This window comes from Apaloderma vittatum, unplaced genomic scaffold, assembly GCF_000703405.1.
Source record: "Apaloderma vittatum isolate BGI_N311 unplaced genomic scaffold, ASM70340v1 scaffold7923, whole genome shotgun sequence".
In the NCBI taxonomy this organism is placed as follows: domain Eukaryota; kingdom Metazoa; phylum Chordata; class Aves; order Trogoniformes; family Trogonidae; genus Apaloderma; species Apaloderma vittatum.
In genome coordinates, this window is record NW_009708463.1 from 49,753 (window position 1) to 66,336 (window position 16,584).

Sequence of the window (16,584 nt, forward strand, 5' to 3'; positions counted from 1 at the left end):
CATTGAATTTATTAGGCTGTTATTATTGCTATTTCTACATTTTTTTCAGCTAAAAGATTTCCGTTACATAGGAAGATCCAGCAGAGATTGTAAAAGTTTAAACAGCAACAGAAAGTCAAAAATGTCACTCTTAGTCTCTTTTATTTGCTCTCAACCTGTTCTCCATATTCACGTGTTTTGAAGACAGGCGCAGCCTCTCGTTTTAAAGGCAACGAAGATGATCCACAGAAAATGTTTGCCTAGGTTTTATCAGTCTGTATTACAACTCTCATATCAGAAAGCTACAGTGATAACCCTGGCCACCAGCAAGCCAGAGCACTGTGCAGTCCATATATCTGTAAAATACCTATGGCTCAAACTACAGATAGGCACTCTCACACAAGGACCAGAAAAGCTTGTTGTCTGCATAATAGAAGACACAGGACTCTTGTTCCAGGAATCAGCTTTCCATCATTCCATGGCCTCAGCACAAAGGCAGGTGTGCAGTACCATCAAGGCTGGCCTGACACGACACCCTGACCTGTGTGTGCTGCAGGGCTGTAGACCCTTGGCTCTCACTCCACATTTGCTAAGCCTGTGCTCACCATCCTGCGCGTAAGTCTGGGCTTGATGGAGTTCATGCCTATGTTTATATAGTATGTTCTCATAATATAGAGCCTATCATTAACCAAGCTGGAACAGATGCTCTTACGATGGTAAGGGAGATCATACATGGCACAATGTCTTTTTTTCCCATAGATGTGGAAAATACAATTCTTTGTGAACTCAAGGGCAGAGACCCTTCACCCCCAAGCCCCTCTTGCCTGCTCTTAGCAATCCTGCATGCTCTCAGCTGGTGCAGTCTCACAACCTGGATTTATAGCATGTCTTTGCTAAGCAGCTGAGCTATGCTTATACTGCAAATGCAATATATGCAACTCATTTCCAATTGTGTTGTGTTTTTTTTTCTCCCAGCACTTACAGGGGAATTTCCTTTTGTAGCTTTTCTTGCTTCTTTTCTCGCTTCTTTTCTCAGTGGGAAGTGCCTGAAATGAGAAGATAGTTTTGGAGTTGAGAGGTTTATTCCATTAAGTCCTTAGAATCTCACATTCCAGTGAAAAAGGCAAGATCTTTGTTACTTCAATTGTGTCTGAAGGCTAGAAATAAGCTTTCTGCATGTAAGTGAGACCAGAATGTAGTCTTTATTTGAGAAACTTGCTTGGTACTTCTGATCCAAGAGGATTTTTTAAGTTCCTCAGGGAGTTTCAAGCTTCAGGACATCTCACTGCTAACACAGCTTGCTCACTGCCTGTTCTCTGGAGGATATGGCAACAATCAAACAAAAACATCACCCAAATCGTCCAACACCTCCTGGATTTGCCCACAGCTTAAAACACAATGTGGGCTAATTTTCCTGCCATGATAAGGATATCCATATAAGCTCCCAGCACGAGAACTGATATCACTCCTACCCTCGCCACAGTTAAATTAGGGAGGGGTATCTTAGCATTTCACAGCTTTAAAATGGTCTACAAAAGCTGAAAGGATGATCACCATTTTGCAGTTCAGAAGCTAATGTAGAGATTGTGTGGACTGACCTCCATGACGGAAAATGGGAAGTTGAGCAGGAACTCAACCTGTCGCTCTAGGCTTACATTTGTGTTTTGCAGAGGACTTTTTTCTTGCCTAATTGTATAGTAACATGGAATACCGTAATTCAGACATAAAAAAATCCAGCAAAGTGATGATAAAAACTTATCTCGAAACAAGATTCTTACACATTTATTGGCAAAAAATCCTTTCTCAGGTAAAGACTACTACCTGGCTGTTACCCAGAGAAGAAAATCAAAGCGACAGTTATTCTGACAGGGCAGACAAAGATAAGAACAGGAAACTTTGGAATTGAAAATCCAACCCTTCAGCTGACATAAAACATCTGGGTGAATTTGCACCAGTCAAAAGGTGACAGCACTATTAATAATATAAGCTGCATTTCATTTGGAAATCAAAGGAACTGTGCATGTATGATTAGCAAAATACCTGTAAATCCTGTCTGAATAGAGGGGGAACTATGTTTTGTCTTATGAATGAGGATCTTCGTTGCTGTGGTAATTGTCTACATAAACGAAACTCAATCCCTGTTGTCTCAAGCCACAGAGGATTATAGAATAATGAAAAACAAAACTAAACTGAAAGAACCCAGTCAACTGAATCTTTACAATGAAAACTGCAAATAAAATTTAGGTTAAAAAATAGCTGAGTAATAGTTTATGGGAACACAAGCAGATTTTCTCTTTTTCATTTCACTAAGGAAAATAAACTTCAAAAATACTTTACAACTGGAAAACAAGGCATTAATGTTAAAACAACCATGAGTAGCTGTGCCTGACTCCTGCACCTGCCTCTGGCTCTTTGGGTAGATGTCTTAACAAAAAAAAACATAGAGGTGCTGACTAACAGCTGATGGAGAAGTCTGAGGATGGTGATGAGCAAAGGCTGGCATGGAGTATTAGAAGATTGTAGGACAGATTTGAGGCCAGATAATAGGCCAATCTCACAGTAATCGATTACATATAGTAATTTTCTTTCTTTTTAAACCAGAAGGCAGTTGAAATCTGCTTATCCTCAGTACTCTGGAAAGAGCAAAACAGAGACATTTGTAGTTTAGTAAATAGCACTGCCCCAAGGCCAATGTTTTACTGACTTTATCACCACATGCAAAGTGTTGCACAAAGAGAATGAGCCAGTGCATAATAAAGCAACAAGTTGGTACTGAGCGTAGCTGCCACCCTACAGTAAACAACTCTGGTCTAACCGTCAAATATTATGAAGCCCTGGGAACAGTTTTTCTGGAAGACACAACATAGCACTTTTTCCAAGTGGCTGAAGCTGTTGGCTGTGGCACAGCACTAGCTCAGGTCCCTCAGGGAAATCCATCTACTTTCCAACACTCATGTCTCCCTTGGTTAAAGAGGGGCCAAAAAAAGCAGAAGTGGACAAATGTCAGGATTGTGTAATCAACCACCTTATAATCTGTTCTTTTTTCCCTCTTCAGCAGAGAACTAGAGAAATTAATATAATGTGTGCAATTCATGAGAGAATCTCTTATTTCTCTTGACAGAGGACATCGATTTAACTGTGTTTTACTAGTGTAGGATTTCACAGGTCACGTCTAACTGTAGAGTTACGCTGACAGGTAACTGAAACTTTAAAAGAATAAGTCTTTCCTGCACTCCTTTGTAACAGGCAAAATTTCCTGTCCTCATAGTGCTTACCCACAATGTCTGTGTTGTGCTGATTGGCATTAGTTATTTATCATTGAATTATCTCTTCACCTAATTGCGTACCTCTCTGACTAATTGTATCTAGAAGGCCAGTAAATACAAATTAAAGAAGCTTGCATCTGTTTATCTCATATTTGCACCTGACTCAGAGTTTAAACACGGACTCCTCCCATGGTTGAGCTGATATGGCAGAACATGCTTTGCCATGGGAAATGGATCAAGGAGTTGGCTCCCTTCCAACTGTGCCATCGGTGGCATCCATACATTTCTCACCTGGGATGCAAAATCTCTGGGTGTCTAGATGTTAGTGTCGCCTGGTGACTCCATCGGATGGCTCACACAGACTTCCTGAGAAGAGCTGCAAACACAGGCAGTGCTGGAACCTATGTCTGGGCAGTTGGCAACTGTTTCCAGGTGGACTTCAGATTACTGATTTTGAGTCTGAAACTTAGAGACAACTTGAAGTTACGTCTCTGCTGCCTCCCATAGAATAGAGGAGTGGAGGCAGGGGAGTATAGGCTTCCCTTCTCTCCTCCCTTGTCGTTTGAATCAGAATATATAGTAAAAGGAGACCCCTGGAACTGTATATAATGCAAATTCTGACTGAATAGAGGAAATTAGTATGCCACAACATCTTGCAGCTGAGAACAGCAAAGATAGTGGCCACGGAGCCAGCAAGAACAAGAGAAGCTATCTAGCAGAACTGTCTTCACCTTTGACTATAAAATCTGACACGTACTTCCAGGTGCAAGAGAGACTAGCTTGGCTGGCTGCTTGTTGAGCGAGGAGGTGAGTGGCATTTCTGAGCACATTATATCGAGTACAGCTTTTTTTTCGTCTATTTTCTGAGGCAATTGGGGGAAGTATGAGCTAAAGGCAAAAGACCTGGGGGAAAATATTTGTAGAAAACATTCTGTATAAGCTTACAGTATTTTTTAAAGTTTATGAGACAAGCAAGCAGAGACTTAGATAAGTGCTAAAGTTTCATTATCAAAATAGTAGTAGGTAAACATATTATCAAAAATGCTGTGAAATGAAGAAGCTAGGTTTTTTTTAACACAGAAGAGATCACTGCCTCAACTCACTGCAAACAAGCTTCAGGTCTCACTCTGAGCTCCAAAACTGATCCTGTTTGTCCTTGCTTCCAGGCATCCAGAGTGCAGGTCAGTTCATGGTCAAGAGTACAGGAGGCAGCTGACACATCCAAAAGAATCAGAAACGACACCTGATCTTCATCCATCATTGACAAAGGATTATCAGCCAACACAAATATGTGCTGTGACTTCTATATCAAGTGGTTTTTAAATAACCATGCATTATGGACAGGATTTCAAGTGAGCTCACTGTTGCCCTATCCATAAAGAAAAACAGACTAAAGCTAAAGTAGAGCACTAATGTGTGCTGACATGAATTTAGGCAAATTCAGTGCTCATAGCATATGGAGAGTAGGATTATCTGACCATCTACTGAAGGATCTGGGATCTGACAGAAGCATATAGGACCAATTTCCTGCACTTTCCATTGTGTGGAAAATAAACTTATATTATTAGGCACACTTGCTGTGTGAAACAAGTTCAGACACATTAAGTCTCAATCTCTTAAATAAACAATCATCTAGAGACTTTTCATAAGTCCCCAGATTACTCAGATTTTGTGTCATTCATGACTTTAGGGGTATTCTCTGGGTTATTTATTCCAAGCAGGGCTATTGTAAAAAATAAGGAAAGGGCTATTCTTTGCACAGGAAGAGGGAGGTAGTTCTCCATGTGTATGTCTCTGCTCTAACATCAGGGCCTAGGTAAAAATATTGAGGCAAGGCTCAGATAAAAATATTCCCCACATGTCCTACTGTCCTCAGTCCCTTCTGTCCCAGATCTCAAATCCCTCAGTCATTCCTGTCTAAAAACTTCTCCAAACACCTTCTGTGTTGAGGGTCCCCTCCTATATTGTGCTTTCCCAAGGTCTCTGCCATTCCAAAGCACCTTCCTCCCATACCAAAGCCACTCATCTCCCTCCACAGCTCTTCTTCTTTAGAGTGCCTTCATTCCTGATAGTTTTATCCCATACTTTTCACCAATCTAATCCCCCTGTTTCTCCAGAGTCAGTCCTTGCAACCCTCAAACCTCCAAACTAAAGAAATAAGACCTTCCTAATCCTTTCTGAACCCAAGCATCCTTTTCCATCTGTCATTATTCTTCTCCAAACACTTAATTATTTCCTCAGGCTTTAGGTTCCCCCTTTAGTCCTGTATTGGGTTTGACTGGCCGTATTTCGTTGCGGGGGGAGAGGCAGGCTGTAGGCGTGGCTTCTGCAAGAAGCTGCTAGAAGCTTCCCCTGAGTCTGACAGAGCCAATGCCAGCTGGCTCCAAGGAGGGACCTGACGGTGGCCAAGGCTGAGCCTGTCGGTAAAGTGATAGGAGAGGAACACCTCTGTGAAAACATATTTAAGAAATGGGGAAAAAGAACTGCTCCACAGCAGCTGGCACAGAGATGGAGGACTGAGAATATGTGAAGACACCAAGGTCGGAGAACTTGGGGAGGATAAGCTCCAGGCACAAGAGCAGAGAGTCTCCTGCGCTGTGGTGAAGACCATGGTGAAGCAGGTTGTCCCCCTGCAGCCTATGGGTGTGACGGGACATCGATGTCCACCTGTAGCCTGTGGAGGATCCCACGCTGGAGCAGGTGGATGCCTGAAGGGGGCTGTGGCCCGTGGGAAGCCCACACTGGAGCAGGTTCCTGCTAGAGCCTGTAGCCCATGGAAGTGAGAGATGCCCATGCTGGAGCAGGTTGGCTGGTGAGACTTTTGTGATGCTGCGGGGGACTCACGCTGGAGTAGTTTTCCCTGAAGGACTGCACCTCAGACTCACATTGGGGCGCACTGCCTCTCGTGAGGGGACTCAAAGTTGGGCAATTTGTGACAAACTGCCCTTCGTGACAGGACTTACGTTGGAGAAGAGTGTGTCAAGATTGTCTCCCGTGAGAGGGACCTCACAATGGCCCAGGGGAAGTGTGAGGAGTCCTCCCCCAGAGGAAGAAGAAGAAGTAGACCCACATGGGATGAACTGACTGTAACCCCCATTCCCTGTACCCCTGCATGGCTCATGGGAAGGAGGTGGATAAACTAGGATTGATGTTCCCGCTCAGTCCCCATGTGTTGCCTGGTCTAGTTGAGAGGTGGCGTCCCTGCCCATGACAGGGAGGTTGGACTAGATGATCTCTAAGGTCCCTTCCAGCCTAGGCCGGTCTATGATTCTATGATTCTATGTTAATCCTGGAGAGAAGGGAGGGATGGTGTTGTTTTTAAAGGTCTGCTTTATTTCTCGCTACTCTTCTCTGATTTGTTCTTTTAATCAATTTAAAAAATTTCCCCAAAATCGAGTCTCTTTTGCCCAGAACTGTAGATGAGGGTGATCTCCCTGCCCTTACCTCAAACCTTGAGCCCTTCGATATATTTTTTCTCCCTGTCCAGCAGAGAAGGGGGCACGATAGAGTGGCTGTGTGGGCACCTGGCTGCTGGCTGGAGTCAAACCACTACAAGTCTCAGTTCCCATTTCCTCTCCTGCAGCCCCTGAACTCCACACAGTCAGCTCAGTATTCCCATCCTGGTTCCCATCTCTCTAATGGTGTTGTTGCTTTATTAGACATTTATCACCTGCCTTTGACTGCCACAAGTCAGTACTATATTTCAACAACCTCCACCTCAAGCTGAGTCCTTCCCTGCCTCAGGTTGTCCTCAGAGGAACTCTCTGGACATCCTGGACGTAGGCTTCACTCATCATAAATCAAACTCTCTCTGCTCTCTCTGAGAGCAGAGAAAGATATGCACTGTTTAGATGAAGGTATTGTACAAAAAAGCTTAATTTTTATTGTTATTTTATTACTATTATTTTTAAATAATAGCCTGAAAGTTCATTCCATTCACTTTCTTTACATAAAAAAAATCCCAAACACAAAATTGTCATCAAGAACGTATACAAGGACAGGGAAAAAAAACAAAGTGAAAATAAATACTTTAAAAAGTAGAAAATGTCACAGAATCACAGAATATTAGGGGTTGGAAGGGACCTCAGAAGATCACTATTTGTCACTAATTGTTTTTTAAGGAACACAGAATGTTATTAGTAAATACTATATATTTTTGTTATTATGTAGTTACTTGAGCCTAAAAATAGCCTCTGTACTTTTCCATATACTGTTTAATTGCATATCTATTTCTATTTAGTTCTGAAATGTACAGAATTAATGTTTAAATAGATACAACATTCAGCACCAACAGATTCATTTTAAAATCATAAAATAACTTACAATTAAAATACACTTATTTCTGATTTACATGAGAGTAATTACATTGTAATTATAAATGAATTGACATAATAACATAAAGTTTCTTGCTATTATCTCAGAATAATTAGAGAGTAGTTAAATTCTGCTTTTGGTTATGTCTTCATTAAATTCTATTGACCAAGAAAAGAAAAGCAAAATTGGAAAAAATTCCAAAATTCCTATCTTAAAAACACAAAACAAAACTAAATCTAAGATATTTTTCAGTCACAGCATAATTCCAGAGCCAATTACTTCCGACTGGGAACTGGGACTAGCTCAGAAATAGATGTACATAGACATGTAGATTTCTGTCCACGGATGAAGTATACATTAAAGGCTGATACAGTTGCTTTTTTTTTTTTTTTTTAACCCAGTTTCCACAGACAACTGAAACTGTAGTTCAATGCATCCCTAGAGCTGACATAGGCTGAGCAATCCAAAGTCAATCTAATTTACAAGGCTGATCAAATTTCCTAAAGGGCGTATTCTCTACTCCACTCAGTTGAGAAGTCTGATCTGGTGGGCATGAGTACACCATGTTAAATGCATGCCTACAAGATCACACTTACAACTTTGCACTGAAGCATGAAACCACCTGAAGAGCCTTTCCCAGAGTTGCCAAAAGGGGCTGCCCTCTCCTTCTGTGGTCTATTCTACAGCGCTAACCTCCAGGTGAGCTGGGAATAGAAGAAGCAGGCAGTTCCCTCATTCCAGGATCACAAGGATGCTCACTACAGCTAGGAGAGCAAGAATCTGCATGTGTCAGGCAAAGCAAGGGGCACTGTGGGGATGACTGGTGATGCAGGATGTCAGAAAGAAGAGGTCAAAGCATCTAAGTGGTTTAATCTTAGTGATTTAGCAATAAGTGTTAAAGCAAAAGTCAACTAAGAGACAGACTGTATGATATGGCAGGTGATCAGAGAGCTTTTGGGCGTGGAAGGAGACCTCCCGCAACAGTCATTGGAAATTAAACCTGACTATCTTAAAAAAAAAACCCTCTGATTCCTTTAAAAAATATTCATAAGTAACTCTGTTTTTCAAGCAGCACACTGTTCTCCATGTTTGCTAGGAAGGTTCTGAGAATATTTTACAAGATAAGGAGAGACTTAAGGGAAAATTCTTATTTCAGAAACCTGATGTGTTGAACTAGCTGCTGAGCTTCTCACTCTGGGGCAATCTGTGATGGGGTGCATAGAACTGAATTCTCGTAATAGTAACGTTTAACATCCAACAAACTGGCCCATGGTGAATTTAGATATCTATACTGAGTTAGCTGCAGCTGAATATGTTTTTTTTAGATGATAATTCCACTCAGGTACATACAAGTTTCTTCAGAATTTCCTCAAATCTTTATTGGATCAACCCTACGTCCTTTTGTGGATTTGCCCTTGTGTTCTTTTTTTTTTTTTTTTTTTACTATCAACTCTCCAAAACCTCTTCCAGATCATTCTCAGAAACACATGATGTTGAAATGTTGTTCTCCTTTTGTCCTTCATACTTGGACAGGAGACAGTAGTTCAACAACCTAAGAAGGCTTTATAGGAGGGATTATGAGACACTGTCACATCAATTTACCAATTCCAGGTGAATATTTATAGAGTCTTCTCTGAAAATCCAGAAACTCACGATAACACAAAGAAAAACTCTGCAACTGAGTAGAGAAGAGGAAACCAGAACACGTTTCAGAATGAGGAAAGGGTCACCAGTCACTGGACTGACTCCATCTATTACCCTCTGCCAAGGGAGCACATGAAGACAGCATGACTTCCTCTCTGTGGGCCCAGCGTACTGGGATTCCTTGGGCTGAGACCTTGTATAGAGGAGCTACAGCTTCTCTATACAAAACTATTCCAGTTGGGATGTGGTTTTGACAGCTGAACTGACAACTGTCCACTGAGAAAATGACTGGGATGTCAAAGCTGTTATGCAAGGGGGGACAAAGACCTGTCAGATAACCATTGTCATTGATTTTTGCTTCTACGTTTCTTACAGCTTGCACATTATATTTGTGAAATACTGTGTAAACATATACTTCCTAAGTGGGGAGATTTCTTATTTTTCTCATTTTTACTCTATTTTCTACAATCTCCTTCCTATTCTCTTTTCTTACACCTCCGCTACTTGTGACAGTATTTTAAAAGCTGAGTAACTAGCACTGAAAATACTGGACCAAATTCATCCCCACTGTCACATCCACATTAGGTGACTTACATCTGAGGCAGATTTGACCTTGCTATTTAAAGTTTTAAATTGGCAGTTGCAAAACAGAACTTTTATAGCAGCTGCTACACTGTGTAGCAAGCTACAAGTCTTTAAAAATCTATTTTGTCTAAACAACACCTTTCAATGAAGTAGTTGGTTTTCAGAGTAAAAACACTAGTGTGAGTAAAGGAACATTAAAATGGGATATGTCACTGGAGTTTCCACTTCTTAATCTGCTTAAAACCTAAAGAAAACTGTTAAGTGGTCCCTCCCTGAAAGAGAAACTAAATCTTAAACAATTATCACTCACTTCTCTAATACTTTCCAAAATAAATAAAAGGAAATATCTATCAGAGCCATGATGAGTTGCAAAATAACTTTCCATTTGTTACATCTGCAAATAGGATTCTGGTGCTTTTCCAATAAAACTTAAATTAAATGTTCTATAAATCTCTACAAATGGTTTGTTTTCATTTCAATTCAAGAAGGATTTCTTCAGTACTAGCTGTGAGAAGAGGCTCACTTTGCACTGGCTACTTCAGATTACACTGCAATCATTCACCTTTTACTCTGACTCAGTGGTGCCCTGAGCAGCTTACTGCCTAGCTGATTCCCATGCAAGGGATGGCCTGAGTAAAGGGTTTGTTGCAAAAATGTTCCATGGCTCCTTGATAACTTCTACACAAATTGCAGACGGACCTTCTCCAGAAACTATGCCTCCACTTTGCTAGACAGAAGATCCAAAGGCTACCAACAGAACTTGAGAATTAAAGCTGTTTTACCTGATAGCCACATTTTTTACTACATGACAACTGAAGGCCTGCCTTGATCCATCTATTGGCTCTTTGCCCTATGAGACTTATGTGGCGCATAAGGCTGCTAACTTAAATTTTCCTTGTATCAATACTGAAGAATTTTGTCCTATTTTGTGCTAGTGGGAGACAGAGACTGGGCCAACAGCCTGCTGAAACAGGAGGCAGGAATAGGAAAGTCATAGGCAGAGTATCACCAGGAGCCAAGCGTGTTGTTATGTGCAAAGCATGACCACACATGAAAAATGCTGATTCCATCCAAATCCATAAAGCTTGACTTTAAGCTGATTTAGCACTCCCTTTTCTGCTCCTTGTTGAGTCATCACAAGGCTTTCTTGGCCAGGATTAGACTTAATCCTTCTGTGACATCACCCTTTACACTGACTAATGTATAAAGTGAGGGCTGGACACTGGTCATAATAGCTTGCACGGATTTGTAAGTCATAGCATAGATAAGACTGGTTTTTTCCCTGCTCGTGTCCTAAAGTAACAGGTTTCTGTTTTCTTTTTCTAGTTTCTACACAACAGCTCCATGTAATTTGTTTTACTTTGACATTTTATAGAAAGTAATATGTAGCACAGCCTAACATTTGTAAAAATCATGACATTTTGTATTTTCTACAAAGTACTTATACAGTTGCAAGAAAAAGTATGTGAATCTTTTGGAATTTCATGGTGTTCTGAATTAATTTGTCAAAAAATGTGATCTAATCGTCATCTAAGTCAAGAGTATTGACAAGTATAATGTGCCTAAAATAATAACACAAAAACAATTCTAATCATCCACGTCTTTACTGAACACACTTCAACATTCAAAATGCTAGTGGAAAAAGTAAATGAACCCTTGGAATCAATAATATGTTGATCACCCCTTGGCAGCAATAACCTCAGCCAGGCACTTCCTGTAGCTGTGGATCAGACCTGCACAACATTCAGGAGGGATGTTAGCCCTTTCTTCCTGGCAGAACTGCTTTAGCTCTGTCGTATTCTTTGGATGTCTCATGTGTGTGACTCTCTTCAAGGCATTCCACAGCATCTCTATTGGGCTGAGGTCTGGGCTCTGACTTGGCCACTCCAAAAGGTGGATTTTGTTTTTCTGAAGCCATTCTGTTGTGGACTTGTTCCAGTGTTTTAGGTCACTGTCCTGTTTCATCACTCAACATCTACAGACTTTTAGCTGACGTACAGACCTTCTCACATTATCCTGAAGAATTTTTTGATACACTTTGGAATTCATCTTCCCCTCAATGACTGCAAGCTGGCCAGGCCCCGATGCAGCAAAGCAGGCCCAAATCATGATGTTTCTTCCACCATACTTTATGGTTGGGATGATGTTTTCATGGTGATATGCAGTACCCTTTTTACACCAGATGTAGTGCTGTGTGTTCTTTCCAAATAATTCAGTCTTTGTTTCATCAGTCCACAAAACATTTTGCCAGTACTATTGTGGAGTGACAGTGTGCTCTTTCAGAAACTTCAGGTGTGCAGCAATGTTCTTTGTAGTAAACAGTGGCTTCCTTCGTAGTGTTCTGCCACAGACACTCTGCCTGTTCAATGTTTTATGTACTGTAGACTCATGAACATAGATATCAGCCAGTTCCAATGATGCCTTCAACTCTTAGGCTGTCACTCGGGATTGTTTCTTTACCTCATTGATGAGTCTTCGTTGTGCTCATGGGGTCATTTTGACTGGCCGCTCACTTCTTGGTAGAGCAGCCACAGTCCCAGAGTGTTCCTATTTGTAGATCATTTGCTTAACTACAGACTGGGGAATTTCCAAGATCTTTGAAATCACTTTGTAGGCCTTTCCAGCTTTACGTAAATCAACAATTCTTGACTGCTGATCCTATGAAAACTCTTTTTGGCAAGGCATGGCTCACATAAGCATACATCTTTTGTGGAGGAAATTCAACTAGTTTGAGTGGTTTTAATCAGTCAACATAGCTCTAGTTCACACCTCTAAACTTATTTTCTTAACAAGACTGCAGATTAACTTAACTCCAATTAGCTTTTCTGAGGTAAACTCAAGGATTCACTTACTTTTTCCACTAACAATTTGAATATTGAATGAGTGTATTCAATAAATACACAGAGGATCAGAATTGTTTATGTGTTATTATTTTAGGCTCATTATATTTGTCTTGACTCTAGATGACGATTAGATCACATTTTAGGACAAATTAATTCAGAACACCATGAAATTCAAAAAAGGTTCACATACTTTTTCTTGCAACTGTATTTCTACTACAACCTCTAAACTTGCAAAAAAAAGATCATTTCACATATTGTGAGTTTCATCTACCTCGATTCTGACATATAGAAGTCCGGTACTTGATCTAGAGGCCCCTCCTTCATGATACCTTTACTCTTCTTCCTCTCTTCATGCTTCCATTGTGTCTTTTCTCATTTTACAACCCTACCTTTCTTTTCTTTTTCTCCATAAATCCTCTTGCTTCAAGATTCTCTCATTCGACTGTTCTTGCTCCAGCATACTTTTTTTGCATTTCCCCTTGTTCACTTTTCTACTCCATTTTTCCCTTCTTTGATGTCCCACCTCCCTTACTATCCCTCTCTGTTCCTTTTTATCTCCTACTTCTTCTGACCTTTCTTTCTCCTTCCTTTTCTCATTCCTTCCCTCCTAACTTCATTACCACCTGCTCTTCTGTGTATCATTTTTCATCTCTGATGTATTTTCACTCTCACAGCTCTTATTCCCTTATTCCAGACTAGTTCTTCTAAGTCTTACATCTCTTAATATTTCTAGTTCTTCTTACTCTACCATTTGGCTTTGCCTGTATTTTTGATTGCTTCCTTTCTTCTTCTTTTCTCCCATTCTATAAATGATTGGTCAGTGTTATGGGTTTTACAAATTCTGTGCAAGACCAAAGAAGAAAAATACTTTTTTGAATTGCAGCTACTCAAAGCCCCTGCAAAGACATCTTGAAATTTGTCACAACTCTTTGGCTTCACTTTGTTACCACTAAAACACAATTTTGAACTTAGCTGGAAAGATAATACTTTCTTGTTTCTGATCTTTAGGTCAGGATAAGATCTTGCGATGCAACTTCCCACCTATGCACCAAAGTTTTCTTTAGAAGGAGCATTTATTGTGCTCCAAATGGTTCTTCTGTCTGGACAACAGACTATGACTGCATCCATTCAGCAGAACACATGAGCACAGTAATACTTTCCCGTTCCTGGAGGAAGTCAGGCTGGGAGAATGGAAGGTTTCCTGTGGACCTCAGATATGTTGTGCTTTAATTTTCTCTGAGTTGTATAGTTAATTCTGCTTGTTTCCTATCATACCAACTACGTACTAGGCAGAGGACATAAAAGACATCACCATTCTTGCTTGAAAGTATTCAAGTGATAAAAACCACAAATCAGTTACATGAAGAATAGGGAAGGGAGAAGTGAAAGGTGCTATAAGCCACATGCTCCTGGAATGAGGCAGTTTCCCCTTTTGAGTGGGCCAGACATGATAAGAAGCAACTCTTTCAATCCTGGAAAAAAGGGAAGGCAGAAAAACATGAAAGTTGAGAGAAAAATTTGCTTTGCGTTCAGCCTGCTGTAGAGAACAACGCAGTAAGAGAAGGATTTCAGGTACTAGGGCTACTCTGCACTCTATTCCTTCATTTGGAAACTCTGACTGCTCTATTCATTTTACAGACTCAGTCTTCTCTTACTGGGGAAAATATTCTTGATTTTCTCTGCAGCAACCTTAACATGAGAAAGATCAGAGTCTCACTCACAGCAACCACTAGGAGCTGTTGCCTGTCCCCTCTTTCAGCATTCTCAGGCAGCAAAGAGAACTGAACTTTTCCCTCTTAATTCCTATTCTTTTTTAACTACTAGATTATTACAGTCTGCAGGATGAAACCATGAGGTTTTTTTTAAATACAATTTGACACCACAATATAACTTTAAGCTGGTTTCCTAAGTCGGTTATAAATCTGCAGATATATTTATGTTCCTAAATCTCATTTATTTAGGTATGAACTTCAAATGAATTGGAAAGGGTCAATTCTGCTCAATGTTTAACACTACCAGCTTCACTAGAGTGAGAGTAAATAGATGGAGGTAGGTAATTCCACTATAACAATGAGGGAAGAGAGGGCTTATACGTTAAGTCTGAGATGTAAAAAATTCCAGTCACTAGGATAGAATCAGTTCGTCTTATCCAGGGTAAAAACAATGAAGGATGGATTTCTGTGCAAGGAAAGAATCAAAGAGCAAAGAGAAATCTCAGGCTAGAAAAGAGCAATATGTAGGTGACATGGCAAAGCTTACTCCTTTCATACTACATAAAAAGTCAAGGTGGCAACAGAAGGATCCATGTATAAGATCCAAGCTATAGCTCCTTCACTAGCAGTCAGTCAGAAGACTGTCTTCTGAAGACAGTCGTCTATCTCCTACACTGTCAGTTCTTGGCACAGAGATTGCAAACACAAGGGATCTACAATGCTTAGGCTTGAAGAGATACTAGGCTGGAGACAGCAGTCTAAGTAGTCATCTGTAAATTGTCTAAATGATACTGGAGGTTTTTCGACTGAAAGATCTCAGCACTCCCTGATCACAGTATCACCATTTCGAAGTACAAAAACTCTCAAAACTTATCAGGCCAATGGCAGCTCTGAATCTGTAGACAGGTCTGAAAAAGCAGAACGATTCCCAACAGCAACCAGTAAACCCAGCAGAAGAGCAGCCAGGAAAGCTAGGAACCAGAAAGTTCGTAATCCCATATTATTCCCAAGAATTTTTGGTGGGCACCTGTGCTGTACCTTTCAGTCACAGCTCAGATTCTCCTCCAGGCCCATGGAGTAACCTCTTTGCATGAGAGAGTGAGCACATTGCTTTTGCTGCTGCCTCTGCACTTGGAAAGCTGGCAGTCATCCCTCAACCTACTGGCACCACTCTGCCTAACGCAGACAGGGTCCTGCTTTGCTCCAAGGACACACAGTTGGCTCATGATCAGCTTGGTATCTATAAGGACCCAAGGGTCTTTTCCAATCTGAATTGTTCTATGATTCTATGATTCTCAGGACACTCAAATCTTTTACTGCCAAGCTGCCTTCCAGCCAGTCAGCCCTGAGTCTGTGCTAGTACTTGGGGTTTTTCCTTCCATATACAGGACTTGGCATTTCCCTTTTTTTGAAGTTCATTAGGTTGCTGTTTTCCCATTTATCTAGCCTGGTGAGGTGCCTCTGGATAGCAGAACACCCACCTGGTCTATTAACCACCCAGTTTTGTATCATGGACAAACTTGCTGAGGGTGCATCCTGTCCCATCATCCATATTCATAATTAAGAGACTAAAAGGTGTTGGTCCTAGGCTTAGCCTGATGTATATTTTATTCCCCATCCCCCTTAAAAATGCTTTGTTTATCTGTATAACCTCTGTTAAACTTAATGAAAACCATGTGGATAAAAATCTGTAATACTCTCACTCTTCAGCCACTGGCCTTTGGTTTTCAAAGAAGCACACAGAAATTTGGTTGGAAATTTTTGGCTGATTTTAGTGGGAGACATATGTCTTAATTCAGGGATCATTTCAGAGGGTTTGCGAATATTATTTTTTTAAACTACCTAGGAACAGACTTAAATTTTTCTCAAACTACATGAAAGCTACCTTAAACTAGACTGAAAACGGAGTTGCCAGAGCAATTTGTAACTAATTGTATCAATTTTATTATTGAAATATTACTGGATTTTGGCCGCCTTTTTAATGTAAATACATATAACAGTACTCAGTAAATTCTTTTTTTTTTTTTTTGCAGCCCTTCAGAATGAGCTCTGATCTATGACTAGGCTTCCCAAGTATGGTGATAATACAACTGACTAAGTAATAGCAATACTGAAGCAAATTCATTTGGAGATACACTACTTTAAATCACTTTAGAATCTGCTGCTATTCCTCAGCATGTCTTTCCTAAAGAGTTATTTGGACTTTCGCTCAATTAACTCAGCATCCTCCAAAGTGAGTAA